Source organism: Erpetoichthys calabaricus, chromosome 3 (assembly GCF_900747795.2).
Source record: "Erpetoichthys calabaricus chromosome 3, fErpCal1.3, whole genome shotgun sequence".
Lineage (NCBI taxonomy): Eukaryota > Metazoa > Chordata > Cladistia > Polypteriformes > Polypteridae > Erpetoichthys > Erpetoichthys calabaricus.
The window spans coordinates 133,898,056-133,917,228 of NC_041396.2; positions in this window are offsets into that span (position 1 = coordinate 133,898,056).

The window sequence follows — 19,173 nt, forward strand, 5'->3', positions numbered from 1 at the left end:
ATTCACTGGATCACTGAAAACTGAAACCAACCTGTCTACTTTTTATTTTATTATTATTCAGGTTAAAACCCCAAGACACCCAATGACCCTAGTTTCCATTAATAAGGATCTGTCCAAGACTCATTAAGAGATGGATGTGTTTCAAGAAAAAATGTAATTGTATTGCTTTAGACTGATGTTTTTTTCTATTGGGTGCCTTTGTTTAAAAGCAATATAGTCATATCAGCCATAACTCATATTTAATACAATATTTAAAGCAAAAGTACAAAAATATGTTAACAAGCAGTAGTCCAGTCATGCTGTCAGAAGCTTAAAATATAATAAATGCCCCGTGCCTAAATAAATACAATTATTCACTCTGCTGTACAAGTCATGTGTTTCTTCAGCAGAAGTCTGTTACAGTGCTGTAAACTGGGTTTGAAGGTGAATATGAGTACAAACGCAACTTACAATAGAATGGAACCTCCCCAGTAGTTTCTACCTGCCCCTGGGAACTTATATTTAGATTAAAGGATAAGTTCAGTATTTTTCAAGTCAAAGTTATTTCTTCACAAATATGCCACATGAAATTATGACCTAAAATTAAGTGTTTTCTTTTTTTCTTTTTATTTATTAATTTTTATTGTAATCATTCCATACAAATAGATCAATTTATAACCAAACAAAACTGAAGACAAATCAAACCCCACCCCTGAGAAGGAGAGCTTAGCCAAAGGAGAATTGCTTAGGGCTTTTTAATAAGACAGCAATAAACAAAAGAAAGGGAGAAATAAATATATATGTAAATAAGAGATGGAGAAGGGAATTAAATGGGGTAATAGTCATTTCTCTTATTCTAAAATAATATTGATTAGATCCTGCCAGGTTTTGAAAAAAATTTTGTATAGATCCTCTAACTGAGAATTTGATTTTTTCCAATTTCAAATAATATAAAACATCGGTTTCCCACTGACTTATCAGAGGAGAGTTAGGATTCTTCCAATTTAACAAAATAAGTCTGCGTGCCAAAAGTGTAGTGAATGCAATCACCGTTTGCTTGTCCTTCTCCACTACAAGTCCGTCTAGAACAAGGGTTCCCAAAGTGGTCGATATTGACCCCCTGGGGTCGATTTGAACTTTCTAGGGGTCGATAGTTTCAATGAAAAAATTTGGGGGTCAATGACAGCAAAAATAGACCCCCTTACTACTGCTATTTGTTTGTTACTTCAAAATATCTATGATTCCAATAGGTACCTAATTAAGAAGTAAAATCATTTAAAAAAAACACATTACATACCAAATTTGCGAACGAAAAGGTAAAATGTGTCATTAAAAGAGTCACACGTAAGAATGCATGAAAATACATGTAGCACAAACATGTCTGTTCATTGTCTTATCGAACATATCAAAGCAAGTGCGGATATGAAAAACCATTGCATGTAATTAGGGGGTCGACGGTTTTAAAAGTTTTTGGTAAAGGGGTCTGAGGCTGAAAAAAGTTTGGGAACCTTTGGTCTAGAAGAACACCGAACACAGCTGTTAATGGGTTAGGAGAGATTGTGATACCAAGGCTGTCTGAAAGGCACTTAAATATTTTGGTCCAAAATGATGTTAGTTTGGTGCAGGCCCAGAACATGTGACCCAGTGAGGCAGGAGCTTGATTGCAGCGTTCATAGGTTGGATCTTGCCCTGGAAACATTTTGGACAGTTTTAAGCGAGACAGATGAGCTCGATATATAATTTTTAGTTGAATAATTCTATGCTTTGCGCATATGGAGCTCGAGTGAATTCTCTGCTTTGCTACCTTCCACTCCTTTTCTGATATATTTATTAAGAGATCTTCTTCCCAATGTCCTCTTGGATCTTTGAAAGGTAGGGACTCTAATAGAATTTTATATAATGTGGAAATGGTGTTTAATACCTCGAAATTGAGCAGTATTTTTTCCAGCGTTGTGGGGGGTGCGAGGTGGGGGAAATTGGGCAATTTCTGTTTAACAAAATTTCTAATTTGAAGATAGTGAAAGAAATGTGTAGCTGGGAGGTTGAATTTTGAACGTAATTGTTCAAAAGATGTAAATATGTTGTCAATATAAAGATCTCTGAGCATTTTAATCCCAAAACTTTTCCAGGTATTAAAAACTGGATATGTTTGCGAGGGTTGAAAGAGGTGGTTCTCTTGCAGAGGTGCCACCAATAAAAAATTTTCCATCTTAAAATGCTTTCTAATTTGGTTCCATATTCTGATTGAGTAAAGCACAATTGGGTTATTAGTATATTTGCGATAACTTGCATTTATTGGAGAGCAGAGCAGGGAGTATAAAGAAGTATTACAGGATTTTACTTCTACTTTTAATTTTTGCTTTTACTTTTACTTCTATTGCGGACCAAGCCTGTTCATTTATTTGTGTCCAGGTTTTTATGGCTTGTATGTTTGCTGCCCAGTAATAAAACTGAAAATTAGGTAAAGCCATGCCACCTTCTGCCTGAGGTCTTTGTAGGGTCGCTCTTCGGATACGTGGGTGTTTTGAGTTCCAAATGAATGAGATTATTGTTGAATCTAACTGTTTAAAAAACGATTTATTGATATATATTGGAATGTTTTGAAATAAAAAAAGAAGTTTAGGAAGGATATTCATCTTAACAACGTTAATTCTTCCGGCTAGAGTGAGATGAAGGGTTGACCATCTATTCAAGTCTTGCTTAATTTTTTCCATACAGACGGCAAAATGTTGTTGATAAAGAGCTTTATGTTTACTTGTGATATTTACCACTAGGTATTTAAACTGGTCTGCTATGGTAAAAGGTAGGAAAAATTAAGTGTTTTCTATAAATTAAAAAAAATCTTGCCTGCATTACAACTTTACATTGGAAACAATGGGGCATGAAGCACTACGGGGAAACAAAGCCTAAAAACTGTCCTGTAAGTTTCTATAAAATAATTTGTAGTTTTTGACAAAAGGGATGAACATTCCTAGTACTGTTTTTCTTGAGGTAAGGATACATTTTCTGATTGTTTGTGTGAGTTCTTACATAAGTGCAGAAATAAATCAAAACCAAACTAACTGTGTAGCATGAACAGCTTATTGTGACTTTTGTCTTTTGAGAGAAAACCATGCCCTGGGGATGAAAGGTTATTGTGAAAGAAGACAAACTTGAGGTATGAGGTAGCACACACAGCTGGTGTTCCTTAAAAATGGCCAAATCTCATAATCTTGTTTCTTTTTAACTATTTTACAATGTGTGTGTAATCACAAGATGTGGACCAATACTCAACAACTGTCTTGGCTTGAAACATTGACATATTTGATGACCTTTTATGGTTTTATTTTCCGGTGGTGCTTTGTGCCCCATTGTCTTCATTGCACAATGCCAGTGAGGGCAAAATATTGTTTTAAACTGATAGAAAATGCTTATCTTTAGAGCACAATGACAAATGCATATGTACCATGTTTGTGAAGAAATAATTTCGACCTAGATGATAATCTTATAGAGTTGCATGACATTTGAAGTCCTTCTCAGGCCTCTGTCCATTCTATTACGAGAACCTGCTGGCAATCTTGGTACCTCCCATCCAAATTTTCAGTTTGTGTCAGAAATGTATGAAGAAACTTAAATTATCCTTACTACCACTACATTACATAGAATCCCCACTACACAACACTATGGACCAAAAAAGTGGAATGTATAGCAACACACAGCAGACAGGGGCTCTTTCTTCTTAAATAATGGAAACAATTGTGACTTATTTTTCCTTTAGTACAACTTCTTAAATTAATAATTGATAGTAATGCAGTATGCTAATAATGGTAATGTACCAGTAAATTAATACATTTAAAAAAATACATGTCAGTTAATTGTACTTAATAAAGCCGTTTGTCTTACCATGAGAGTCAAAGAGTCTTGCTTCTTTGTGATTGGAGGCTTTGAAGTACCCTGAGTTGTAATTGGAAGAGGAGAAGGAGTGATGTGCAAGAATTATGAGGATTTTTATCGTCTCTTCTTGAAAAATCCTCAAAGATCTTTTTTGGAGCATTGTCAAAAACTAAACCAATGTGGGAAGCTTCACATAGGACCCCAAACATATGCTAAGTCAGATGGTTGTGATGCATTCATTGTTTCTTTGTTAATTTCATGTTTTATTGTACAGTACTTTATGATCCCATTCAACTCTTCTTCTTCTTAACATTCCATCCACACATGCAGTATAAATACGTTTAAAGAATATTAAATTACATAAATCAACCATGTAAAAGACATGTTTATAGGTCTCGTTTGTCATTACAAACTCCACTCAAACAATGATAGCACATGAAATTAAAACCATACATTGCAGATCAGTGAAGGTGCAATGATTAACATTACACCATTTGAGATGCATTTCAAATTTTAAAATTATGCAAGATACAAACTTGGGCAATTCCGCACCTGTGCACTTAAGTGTTGGAATGAGCCTGCGTTAAGTATCCATCCATCCATCCATTTTCCAACCCGCTGAATCTGAACACAGGGTCACGGGGGTCTGCTGGAGCCAATTCCAGCCAACACAGGGCACAAGGCAGGAGCCAATCCCAGGCAGGGTGCCAACCCACCGCAGGACACACACAAACACACCCACACACCAAGCACACACTAGGGCCAATTTAGAATCGCCAATCCACCTAACCTGTATGTCTTTGGACTGTGGGAGGAAACCAGAGCGCCCGGAGGAAACCCACGCAGACACAGGGAGAACATGCAAACTCCATACAAACTCCCGAGAAGTGAACCCGGGTCTCCTAACTGCAAGGCAGCAGCGCTTCCACTGTGCCACTGTGCTGCCCCTGTGGTAATTATTTATTTTAAAATGGTGCCAATCAGCTGCGGACCTTATTTTACCCCAGTACACAAAAATAATTACTCTGTAAACCAATAATACTGAATTGTATTTAACAAAATCCAAATATGGATGGATGGAATTTTATAAATTTTATTCTCCACATTTCTTGTTTAGGCATTCTAAACTATTTATCATCACTTTGTAAACTTTATAGTGTCACTTTTACTGTAGAACATTTGTATGTTAGTGCATTTACCTGGGAACACCTTTAAGGCTTTTTGTAATCACTCCAATACTGAATTAATAAGGTAAAGATCAATTTGAATTTGATGGCAGTACATTTCTGATAAAATGTCCTGTATTACTGTTACAAAAGCGAATTGTTAGTCATCTCTGGAATGCTTCCTTCATTTCCAGTTCACATGTCCTATATTCTTTTGAGACTGCTTAAAGTGCCAATGTGTTTGCTGTTTTTCAAAACACCAATTATTTGGATAATCACCCTTTTCTGTGTGTGACAGTATGCCATAGTCCTCATGCTGCCAACTCCTTTATTAAGTGCAGCAAGCTCAAATATGCGTTAACACCTATTATTCATAAAAACACTGAACAGAACAAGAGACTCATTAATTACAGTTTGAAGAAGTTGTCTCAGGTAGGGATAGTAATTACTGTAGGTACAGCAGATGCAGATGCATATAAAAAACAGTAAAGAAGTGATGTTACTGAGCTGACATGTTGGAATACTAAAGCAAATGGGATGCCACTTCAAAAATGGCATTGCAAAATAGGAAAAAAGTTATTTTTTTCAACACTGCAAGGAGAAAATAAATTTCACGCAGGCATGATAAGTAAACAACAACAACAACTTATTTATAAAGCACATTTTCATACATAGCTCAAAATGTTTTACAATATTAATGACTAAACAGAGTTACCAAGAAAGTAAACTCTGACGTCTAGCTGTTTATATCAGGTTATATAAAACAGAGAATCAAAATGTCCAGCTTAATAGTCAGATGACCAGGTAGGAGAAGAGAATAAAAAATGCAATTGATGGGGTGCGGGAGAAAATGAAGCCTTCTGAGGTTCCAAAGCCAAAAGACTACCGTCTCCCTTATGGGCATCCTGTAGTACATGAGTGTGTCACCATTAACAGGATACTCTTAAAGTTCTCTTCATTTTTCAATTAATAAAGATGGTTGCTGTTTCAGCTTGGCTTATTCTTGCAATCTGTGGTTTACTACATCTGATCTGACACTAATTCTGCAAAAGACTCACATTTACCCACTGTTGGTTTAATCATCCATACTATAGACTAACAGGGTGGAACAGTCGGTCAGTGATTAAAAATTAAATTCTGGATTTCTTGCACTATTGTTTATAATTTGAGAGGAATGAGACCATTTCTCATATTCAACTAAAGCAGTGAATTTGTTAATGTGAGCCTTCTGTGTTTCATAGTGATTTGTTAATTTAGTTTTTTTTTCCTCCATTTACATGTTTCTTTTTTAATGTTATAAACTGTTTGTTTTCCAGGGTATTATATATATATATATATATTTATTTATTTTTTTTTTTCCACGGGTTACAATGTACAACTGGCTTCAGGTTACATTGACATTGAAGAGGTGCTAGAGTAAGAAGAGATACTAGAGTAAGACTGATTATTTACAATAATTGAAAAGAAAGAGGCAGTTGCAGCATCAAAAAAATCTCTTAAAGACATGTTCTTTTTTAGTCCTTGTAAAAGACATTGTTAAAGAAAATATTGATCAAATACCAATGTCCACTGTCTGCGTCGCATCAATTCTAAGCCTGCACAAGACTACCAGATCCAAAGTGTGACCCCTTTTTACGTAGATTGGGTGATATTTTGAGTGAAGGCAAAAACAGTCAAAAGAGCCATAAATTCTGTAGCTTTGGGATCAAAGTGATTACATAAATTAAAGTTGAAATCACATGGTAATAGAAAATTGTTATAACTACTTATTACAACATAATAAATAATAAAATATGTTAATAAATGAGACATTATATTTTGGTAATTGACAAGTATTTAGCAATAGGGAATATGGTATTCCTTCAATCATGATGGCAAGATACTCAAGACTCGAAACTGCCAAGGCTGGCATCCACAGTACTCAAGAAGATATTCACTAAGAAATTGCCTCTCTTCCCTTGTTGCAACAACAAATTCAAGTTTGGCAGTGCCTCATTAATAAGTACTGCAGCTCTGTCACTGGTAAGACACTTTCACACACAATTAGAAAGTCCTTTTTTTTTTACCTGTAATAAAATCATTTGCGTCTTACTAGTTAGTGTTCTAAAATTAAGTAATGACTAATTAAAAGTTTTAGATGGAGGAGTCTGTACAGAAACTGTAGGACAACTTGAGATACATAAGTTATTAAAAATGTAAATCTGGGTGCACTTCAGCTAATCTATAATTTGTATCTATAGGCTTTATATAATGTACCTCTGGGTAAACCCATTTCATGTTTATTACATTTTACAACATCATGATTCTTATGCATACTGCACTGCAAGGTAGTCTAAAGCTGTTTAACTTTTGCAATGTTTTTAGTGGAACCTTCATGCCAATCCGTGAATCCATCCCACCCACAGAAGCATGGTCTCATACAGAAAACCCTTCATTTGTTGATGAGACTGACATAATGTCCCTCACAGTAGGATCTCAGCCAGTTTTTCAGGGACAGAAGTCTGTTATAACTCTCTTCACATTTTCCCAAACAGATATTAAGACTTTAGCAGAGTCCTTCTTTGGCACTTCTGACTGGTGATATTAGATGTTCATTTCAACATGCAATACCACAATCCCACTGTCTCAACAGATTTGCAAATAACGTGAACTTCACGATGGTTGGCAAATATAGTAGTAAGGCTAGGTGGATCAGACTGATCAGGCTGGGAAAATGCAGGTGCACTATAGGTGATTCTCTACTCCTGGTGCTACTCTGAAGTTCAGAGTAGAGATCAAATAAATAAGACCTGACTTATAACACTGTGTCTAAGGCTAAGATTCAGTAAGAGTAAAATAAACTGAATACTTGAACTGTCTGGAAATAATGTTTTCTCTTCTAAGCTGCGTTTTGCCTATTAGGAGGTGATAAATGTTCTTCTCCAAGGCTTACATTTCTTTGCATAAACACTGAAGCTTGGAATGACTGTTACATATTATTGAAGACTCTCTGCCATTTTAAGCACCACAATAGGCAATCAATTTGATTTCTACCTAATTAAATTAGATAACTAATCTCTTGTCACACTTATGAACACAGAAAAATAGATTGAAGGGTGGAGAGGTAATTCTCTGCCAAGACAGGAGATGGCAGTATGTAATAAAAACCTCTGTTCTTCCCCTTCTTCAGAAAGTATTATTGAACCATTCCTTCTGACGTCACTTCTGGAGTTAGTCCACCTGGACACGCCCATTCCTCCCAGAATGCTTTAAATTCAGAAGAGCCACCATCCTAATCAGTCTATCTAATGATGAATTTGGGACAACTCACATTTGTGTCATAACATGCATTTTCTTTCAGTTCATTGCTTAGATGTATACAGGGTTGCCTACAAAGTGCCCCAAAACTCTAACCTTGTCCTGTTATTTCTTTCACAATCACTCAGCTGTAGGGCAGTTGTGAAGTGAACCTCTTCCAAAATTGCAAAGTTAAATTGTGCAGTACTCGCTGACAAGATTCTGTTATTTGAAACATTAAAACAGTATACAGTATCTACATAAACAATATATACATATATATATGCAATTTTGGTTTAATAGTTTTTTAGGCATTCCAATGACATTAAAGAAGCAAAAAAAATTTTATTATTCTAAGTCTACAGACCACCTGGTCCTTTGATCCACAATGCACCACAGCTTTCACAAACCTACTTGTCGATAGTAATGCTTTGTGTACTTCTTAGGACTAATTCATATCCTACCTTGGACGTGTGGCAATGAGCTGTGGAGACCAAATGGGTCATTGCATAAAGTGCTGTTCATTTGCCACAATGCTTATTTCTCTCCAAACCTTCAATAGTTCATTTACTTGGTAGAAAAATAATTGAACAGACACATACAGTTCCACACTTTAAACACCCATCACTGAAATTTAAAAAAAAAAAAAGTTTTATTGGCTTTTTTCAGGATATGATTTTTGTGTAATACTGTATACTAAAATTATGGTAATAGTTTTCTTTGATTTTTATTGCTAAGTTGGGAACTCAGCCACATTTAATCTTGTATTTAAAAACTGCTTGGAAAAAATTGCTAGTAAAAAAGGACTTAACTTATGATGCTTTCTATCTTGCTTCCTTTGTTTCACATTGCAGTTCTTGGAAAAGTAAAGTCTTTAGAAGGGTTATTTCAAATGTGGTTTTGAAACACAGTTTCTTAATTTTCAAGCAACAATGCAGTTGTCTCTAAGTGAATCCTCTTTGCTCTGACTGAAGCTACTATTTAAATTTCAAGCATGAATTTGTGTCATTTGGTTTTTTCACTTGCTGTTTTTGCTGTGAAGCACATTTCTCAAATTAATTAGATAAGCATATCAAAGTAAAGCACTGATTAGGGGGGATGTTGATTCATGATTCTTTTTTTACTTTTGATTCAAATTTCTACTATTTTTTCGTCTACAGTATGGCCTATGATTTCAGGGAGTTAACTTTTTATTATTATAATTATATGTTTACCACTTTCATTTGTTTGTATCGTTCACTCAAGCATTACTTTGTGTTTTTCGTCAGTTGTTTGTGTGTTTTGGTTTTTTTTTTTTGCTCTAGCCATATGCAGACAATAAAGTTGTAACACTGAATCATGTTGTAATTTAACTTATCACAAACAGCAGTATTATTGACAGGTTGCACATTTAGGTGGTGCAATGACTTCAACATCTTAATTTGGAGTTGTTAATAACAGCCAATACTGTGGTGGGGAGGCATCTTAATTAACTGAAGGGGGTTGTGTACCAGCCCACTTCAAGCACTGGTTTTCTTCCTGGTGGTATAGAAAAGAAGACACATTATTCTGAAATGTAAGCAACAAAGAGAAGAACTTTTTATGAAACAGTAATGTTCAAACAAGAGAGAAGCAAAGGTTGTATAGAAAAGAACAAATAAAAAAAAACAAAAATCCCTAGAACTACATTATACAGTATGTACAATTGTCCAGCCCTCTCCCTTTTGGTTATGTGGAACAAGTTAACCGAGCTGTGCTAGTATGTAAACTGATGCTGTCAGTATCCGCTTGTGTTGGATGGGAGAAAACCACTTTTTTTGTATTTCTCCCTCCCTGGCAACCTGACTCAAGCCTTATTCCTAAACACATTGTACTAGAGCTTAGCTGATAAATTTTACATGACATTTTAGTCTAGCGGTCCCTCTGGAGATTGGAACATGTTTATTGTAGTATATGATTTCTAGGAGTGTGCAGAATTGAGATTGTAGGGTAAAGTATCTATCTATCTATCTATCTATCTATCTATCTATCTATCTATCTATCTATCTATCTATCTATCTATCTATCTATCTATCTATCTATCTATCTATTAGCATAGTGTATTAAATCAAAGAGACCATTAAGCCCTGATTCCATCTCTTTTTTCTGTGTAGAACACTTTGCCTTCTTCACTACTTTCACTCTATTGCTAGTATCGCTATAGATGGCCTTCATTTGCATACACGACAAGCCTCATAACTCTGTGCCATTACTTCTCGGTGTTGTGCTGAGAAAACAACGTGGTTAGAATACCCTCCCTTACTACTACATTGTTACTGAGAAATACAAATATACATGTAGAAGGTTTTGTATATCCAGCCTTTCTTGGTGGTTCAGGGTTTTACAGGTAGATGCCATCACAGCTTTCTAGATTCTGGACTAACTAACTGATGATGTTTGATAGGTTTTCAGACTATGAGTCTGAGATGTAGATTAACAAAATTTATCAGTCTAGGGAGCACTTCATACTTTACACCTACAACATAACAGTAAGTACAGTTTCAGCTTATAGAAGTTCTAAGATGACTACATTGTATTCCATGTCAACAATGGAGATACAGAGGTAAAGTATAGATGAATGTTGAAAGGCTTAGTCATTTTGGGCAGGAGCCCCATTTAGAAATGAGCCTCACCAAGACAAAAAAGTTATTGGTGGATTGTCAGATTCTAGGGAGACCCTATAATCAGCATTCCTGCTGTATTTTGAATCATTTAAATTTTTTATTTTATTACATTTCCATCTGAACAGTAGATTGGATCAACTACACAGGCCAGCTGTATGAAAAGACTCAAAGGAGATATTTCTATGTTCATTAATATGTGTGTGACAGTTCCTGGCCATAGTGATCAGTGCTCTCCTGGAGGAGTAACGCTAGCTTAGGGGATCCTAAACACTTATCTGGTGGACCACTGATATTACAAGACTGACCCTAGAATCACTGGAGACACTAGCAAAATTATAGGGCATCATGGCTAATGCTGCCACCTCTTCCATGACATTGTAGTCCTCCCACATGGAAGTGTTAAATGTACGTATTTTTCCATTCATCTTCCTGGTTTGCATGTGTGGTATAGAGGAGAAAAAAGAAAACTGTTCATGAACTTTACCAAAGAAGGCTTTAACTGTGAGTGGTGCTCCTGAAGTTGAGATCTCTGGCTTTGCATGTATTATGTTCACTGTACTGTATGATTGCTTGCACTATAGTATTTATTTTGTGTTGTCAACAACTGTAATCACTGGCTGTTTCCACTGTGAACTGGTAAGAGGCTAACTAACATCTTTATCCTAGTTAGTTATAACAGATTTGTTCTCATGGGGAAATATTTATTTGAATAATTATCCTAAAGCAATTTTATTATATATGCAGGTGTGATTCTTACACATATGTAATAGTTTGTTCTTAATTTTTATAATCAGTGCTACTGCTGAAGTTGAGAAATAAAAAGGTGTTATCTGTATCTCTCTCTCTCTCAGCAATCACAATATTGCTATTACAATAACAACTCTTTATTTCTTGTATAGCCCAAAATCATACAAGGAATGCCTTAATAGACTTAACATTCCTTGTTTTTTGACAGCCCCCCAGTCTCGACTCCCTAAGAAGATAACAAGAAAACATTTTGTAGGGAAACAAAATAGAAGAAATTTTGGGAAAGCAATTCAGAGACAGACCCCCTTACAGCCTGGCTGTGCAATGGGTGTCAAAAATGGAGCAAATACAGTATACAAAACAGAACACATGAGAATACAGAGAAGAGAAACATAATATGAGAGCGTTAGTAACAGTTTTTAAATATCATATTACTTATATTTTATAGTAATGAATACAAACAGAGCATGCAATATGCACAGCTAATCAGCAACTCTACTCAGTGTATGCTAGACTAAAGTAGTGAGTCTTACAGCCTGGATTAAGAAACTAAGACTGAAGGGGCACCTGTTAATATAGCAGGCAGACCATTCCACAGATTTGAGGGCCTGTAACTAAAAGCTCAACCTCCCATTTGTTGTTTTATTAATCCTTGGAACCATAAGCAAGACAGTATCTTGAGATCTTAATCTGTGCTCTGGTAATAATAAGTTCAGACAAGTAAGCAGGGACTTGGCCATTTAAGGTTTTATATGTTAAAAGGAGTATTTTGAAATATACTTTCAGCTTAACCGGGAGCCAGTGTCAGGATTTAAGAACTGGAGTTATGTGTACAATTTTTGTTTTGCAATAATTATGGAATGAACTGAAAGCTGTATACAGACAATTTGAGCAGCCAGTGAACACCACATTTCAGTAGTCAATCCTACTAGAAATAAGTGCATGAATTACGGTAATTTCTCAGCATCCTGCCTATTTACATAATGCCTTAATTTTCCAACATTTATGATGTGCACTTTAAATGACATGCTGATATCAAAGATAACACCTAGATTGTAGGCTGATTCAGTAGAACTAATGGTGATTCCAGCTGAGTTAAATAATCATAAAATATTGTTGCGTTGAAGATTACTTCCTCCAATAATTAACATTTCTTTTTTCTGTGTCTTCAAAGACAAGTAGTTCTCATTCTTCCACTCCTTTAACTCACAAACATATCTAATTAAGGACAACATCAGAGAAATGTCATTTGGTCTAAAAGAAAGTGATACTGAGGCTGTGATGCTGTGATGTTGTATCTCATATTTTTGATTTTCACTTTAAAGAAGTTCATAAAGATGTGATAGTCTGGGTCAGCTCCACGATCCTTGGTTGCTTACAGGAGCTACTTGAACCCAGAACCATCGATAATGTACTGGGTAATGTGAGACAGGTAAATGAGGAACATACACAGTCAGCAAGGGGTTTTATGCGAAGTGTTCAGTGCTCTTATTATGAACAACAAGCAACAGTGCAAAAGAATTTCCATAAATATATAATCCATAAAATCAAAATGACAGTTCAGGAGTTAAAAATTCAATAAATGATCCAATTTTATAACCAGAATAAAACAGTCATTGGGTTCTTACTGTTCTTTATCCCTCCTTTCTGAGCCCAGCACAACTTCCATTCCCCTGTCTCCCAGCTCAGCCAATGAAGGCACCAGCATCAACACTCCTCATTTCTGACTTTCATCTTGGTTGTCTCTATCAACATTTGCCAGACCACTCAGAGCCAGCTGTGCTTCCTCCGTCACACTCTCTTATGTGTCCTATGGATCCCTAATGTGGACTCTACCACCATCGTAGCTTCTCCTATATTAAATCAGCGGGTAATGATCCGCCTCATGGAGCACCATTCATTTGTTCCACCGCAAGGCTACCAGCTACTCTGCCTACTCTCTCTCTACCTGGTACAGGCACCCGATACTGTGCTTTCTCACAGTTCTCTCATTTTATTTCTTCTCTTGTTGTTACCCTTCCTCGTGTCTCAATTCTCCTTTAAAACCCATCATTGAAAGTGCAGCAATCATGGCTCCAGCGCTAATGAGGGAACGGATGGTCCCCACATGTGCATACGTGGATGCAGGATTGGCTGTCTCCACATCCGCAACTCTACCTAATGCATGCACATTATCTATTTATTTAAAACGCACATGCCACAGACTCGCTACCTCAACAAAACTCTGTACTGCTAATGTCTGTTGGTATTTTGCACTGTAGTTTTGAATTCCCATTTGTTAGATTAGCCACTGTTCTAAATAGTACACAAGGCTTATTTTTGTTGTCATCCACTATTTTAGAATAGTAGACTAAGTGGGCTTTAAAGAGAGTTTTTTTATATTTTTAATACTCTCTGTCCATGCAAATTAAAAGACCTGCAGCTTTATTGCTCTCCATCTGCACTCAAGTTTTCAACACTCTAATTTAAGAGCTTGAGTGCTCTCATTAAACTGGGGTGAGTTTCTATGCACTTTAATCACTTTTGTTTTAAGGGGAGTCACTGTCTCCAAACTCTCTCTCAAGGTCATATTATATTTTGATATTAGCTATCTAAATTGTATTCCAATGATTACACTTGACTTACTAAAAATATCTGCAAATTTTGAAGCAGAGTTACAATCTAGATGTCACAGATTGCTTTAATCTGAGAATTCTCCATCGGTAAGGGCAAAACCAAATCACACATAATTAAGTATTGATCAGAAATAACTTCACTCAGTGGAGTAATATTTAAATTTTGATTTTCATCTCTGTAAGTTATAATTAAATCTAATATGGTTATGATTGTGAGTTGGACAGTTGATAGTCTAAGAAAATCCTACTGAATTTAACAGATAAGCAATACTTTTGCTAAAAGTGTCAGATTCCACATCAATGTGTACATTAAAATCCCTAATCAACACTACATAATCATAATTTATAGATAAATCAAATAAAATGTTGCCAAATTAATTTATGAACAATGAATATGGCCCTGGTGGTCTACAGACTAGCACTACAATTGTTCTTGAATCACTTTTAAAATGAGTGTCTCAAAGAATGTGAATTCATCTTGACTTTTAGAAGTATTTATATTTTTGTCACAATTAATTATTCCAAGGCCACCTCCTTGACCAGTATCTTTAGATTTATGAAGGAATGTGTATCCATCTGGTGTTGCCTCAGATAGTGGAAAAATGTCAGATTTACTAATCCATGTTTCAATGAGAAGACTTAAAATCATGTTTTGAACTTGATATAATATCATTTACCAAAGCAGCTTTACTTTCAAGAGATCAAATTAATAAGCAGTATTTAAAACTGCAAAAATGTTTCTGAACTGGTGATATATTTTGTGTTTTAATTTGAATTACATTACTATTACAGGTTTAATCTCTTGGTCTGATTATGCTCATTATTTTTTGGTAATCAAGTAATTTAAGATGTGCACATTATAAAATATGTTGTAATTGTGCCTATAGATTTTTTTTTCGTTTAGGGCCTATTCACACCTAAACATCTTTCTAGTATTTTAACACTAGACCAGAAACCTGATAAACCACTTGTAAAGTTATTTGCCATTATTTTGAATTACATTATTCACATCTAAGCATTCTCGCCAGGAGTGATTTAGAAAACTGTTGTCAGTTGCAGTTTTCGAGCAGTTTCAGCCAAACGCTTCTTGCTTTGAAATGAATGTTATGCTCATAAAACACATAAAGCATTTTTAGAATGTTTTTTCGTTGTCTTTACTGACTCTTACTTTGAAATGAGACTAGAGTAAAGCAGGAAGCTTCTAAACTAAACAGGGAAAAAAATGTCATGCCCCTTGGACAGTGGAGACAGAAGTTTTCACTGACACTGTTCTTTTTTTTTTTTTAGCAACAGAACCCAACAGGAACAGTATGTCTTCTTGGGGGGCTTTATTATCTTACATTAATGTTAGATAATACACTTATTTTGTATTAAAGCCATAAATTGTTGCCCAGTAAACATATTTCACTATTGAAAAGGAATGTTTGAAAATAAATTGGATGGTTGAAACACTCCGTTATTACCTGTAGGGCTGCAAGTTTACATTGGTAACTGATCATGCACTGCTTTATAGACAAAAAGACACAAATTCAGTACTCACAAGATCATTTATTTAATTGCAGCCTTAATTTTTCTGTTTAGCATCATCAAGGTAAAGAACATGTTACCTCAGATATCTTTTCCAAACTTGCAGAGTCGATGTTGTAATGCCATTTCATTAAACAAGTGAATGAACCTGAGGGAGAGAGTATGACATACTGGGGTGCACCATCGCCTCCTAGAGTTGGCTCATTTACAGAGAAAACACACATTCACTCTGACAGAAGTCAGACAAATACTGGATCAACTGTGGTGATGGACAAGTCTCCTGTCTCACCTTTAAGTGATTGGCGGTCTTTCCTGGGCTGGTGTTCTTGTATCTTGAAAGACCATTCATAGAGGTTGTGGCACCACTCCAATGTAGCTTGACAGCACTGAAGACAATGCCTTGGAATTCTTCTAATTCCAGGAAGACAGAAAAGGAGTCACATATTTCTTTAAGCTTATTAAGTGTGTGGTCAAAATTTAACATCTTTTTAAAGAAAGAAACATCCTCTAACAGGACAATTCAGTAATCAGGCAGGGGAAAAACTGTCCTCAGCAAAATGCCTTGGTGGGAGTATTCTTCAAAAGCAGACTGTTACAGCCTGGTCAGAATGATCAGAATGGTGAGAGAAACAAAGGACAGAGGTTCATTTTATTAACTGTTGAATTTACATACAGTGTCAATCAATGCATACATTTTACTCTGGTTGGTTCGTTGGTTTTCACCCAAATGATTTATATAATATAAAAGTCTATTATATTATATTCTGGTTCTTCTTATACCTTTGAGATGAGACACTACCCTTGAAATTTATGTGCATATAACAATTGTCTATTCTTGTTGCTTATAGTAGTACATCTGCTGATTTCTTAGTCATCCTTTGGTATATTTTGTATATTACATCAGCCTTTCTTCTGGTACATTCTTTACTTGACCATCTCAGTATTTTTCCTAAACTAAATGTTATATTTCAGTGTACATTTTGTTGTTCACTTAACCTTTATTTGATTTCCCACATTTATTAACCTTTTATGCTATTTCTTTAAGATGAATGCTATGTTACCCTAAAATTATTCTTCCACAAGTGTGATCTTGGATTATGAAAGACAAGATCAAGAAAAAAGTATGATTGAAAAGACTATTCTAAGTTTTATTTGTTCAACTCTGATTTTTGACAAATGTCTTCACTCATGACACTGACAACACCTTCTCTTCAGTACTGAAATGGCCAGGATTAAACGCACTAAAATCATAGATAATTCACAACAAACACCTCAGAAGACTAGAGAACTTCACACCCCACAAAATGTTGACAGGAATTGATGTCAATTATATTTTCTCTGCATTACACTTCTTTGAAAATGCTTCAAAAATTCCTGAAAAAAGCTTGCAAATTGGCAGAATGAAATTTACAGCACTGAATTGTAAATGGGACTTAAGGGTTTCTATGTGACCATTTAAATACTCATTAAACAAATTATTTTAACCTGTGCATGTTACACACCCCAAGTTTAACATTTTTAATAAATATCTACTGCTTTCACTCTCTCCACAATTGATTGGCATAATTAGCCAGACAGACTGATCTTAACCCAATTGAGCATGCATTTCACTTGTTGAAGACTAAACTTCAGACAGAAAGGCCCACAAACAAACAGCAACTGAAAGCTGCTGCAGTAAAGGCCTGGCAGAGCATTAAAAAGGAGGAAACCCAGCATGTGGTGATGTCCATGAGTTCAAGACTTCAGGCTGTCATTGCCAGCAAAGGGTTTTCAACCAAGTATTAGAAATGAACATTTTATTTCCAGTTATTTAATTTGTCCAATTACTTTTGAGCCCCTGAAATGAAGGGATTGTGTTAAAAAAATGCTTTAGTTGCCTCACATTTTGTTCACCCCACAGAATTAAAGCTGAAAGTCTGCACTTCAACTGCATCTGAGTTGTTTCATTTAAAATTCATTGTGGTAATGTACAGAACCAAAATTAGAAAAAATTTGTCTCTGTCCAAATATTTATGGACCTAACTGTATATATAAGCAAAAACCTGACGTCAACTAGCAAAAGCGAAATCCACATGACAGAAACTAAATCAATACCATTGTCAATGTCTGATTTTGTGCTTTTTTTTATGGTTATAGCAATTTTTTATTTATTAATTTTTTATGGTTTAACTGCCACCTTATCGTGGTGGAGGGGTTTGCATGTCCCAATGATCCTAGGAGCTCTGTTGTCCGGGGCTTTATGCCCCTGGTAGGGCCACCCAAGGCAAACTGGTCCTAGGTGAGGAATGAGACAAAGAGCAGTTAAACAAACCTTCTATGATGAATGAAAACTTTGGACGGCGTTTTCCTTTGCCCGGACGCGGGTCACCAGGGCCCCCCTCTGGAGCCAGGCCTGGAGGTGGGGCTCGATGGTGAGCACCTGGTGGCCGGGCCTGCACCCATGGGGCTCGGCCGGGCACAGCCCAAAGATGCAACGTGGGTCCCCCTTCCCATGGGCTCACCACCTATGGGAAGGGCCAAGGAGGTCGGGTGCAGTGTGAGTTGGGTGGTGGCCGAAGGCGGGGACCTTGGCGGTCCGATCCTCGGCTACAGAAGCTGTCTTTTGGGACGTGGAATGTCACCTCTCTGAAGGGGAAGGAGCCTGAGCTAGTGCGCAAGGTAGAGAGGTTCCGGCTAGATATAGTCGGACTCACCTCGACGCACAGCTTGGACTCTGGAACCAATCTCCTTGAGAGGGGCTGGACTCTCTACCACTCTGGAGTTGCCCCTGGTAAGAGGCGTCGAGCGGGTGTGGGTATACTTATTACCCCCCGACATGGAGCCTGTTCATTGGGGTTTACCCCGGTGGACGAGAGGGTAGCCTCCCTCTGCCTTCGAGTAGGGGGACAGGTCCTAACTGTTGTTTGCGGGTATGCGCCGAACAGCAGTTTGGAATACCCACCCTTTTTGGAGTCCCTGGAGGGGGTGCTAGAGGGCATACCTTCTGGGGACTCCCTCGTTCTGCTGGGAGACTTCAATGCTGACGTGGGCAATGACAGTGAGACCTGGAAGGGCGTGATTGGGAGGAATGGCCCCCCCCCGATCTGAACCTGAGCGGTGTTTTGTTATTGGACTTCTGTGCTCGTCACAGATTGTCCATAACGAACACCATGTTCAAGTATAGGGGTGTTCATATGTGCACTTGGCATCAGGACACCCTAGGCCTCAATTCGGTGATCGACTTTGTGGTCGTGTCGTCGGACTTGCGGCCACATGTCTTGCACACTCGGGTGAAGAAAAAGGCGGAGCTGTCAACTGATCACCACCTGATGGTGAGTTGGCTTCGATGGTGGGGGAGGATGCCAGTCA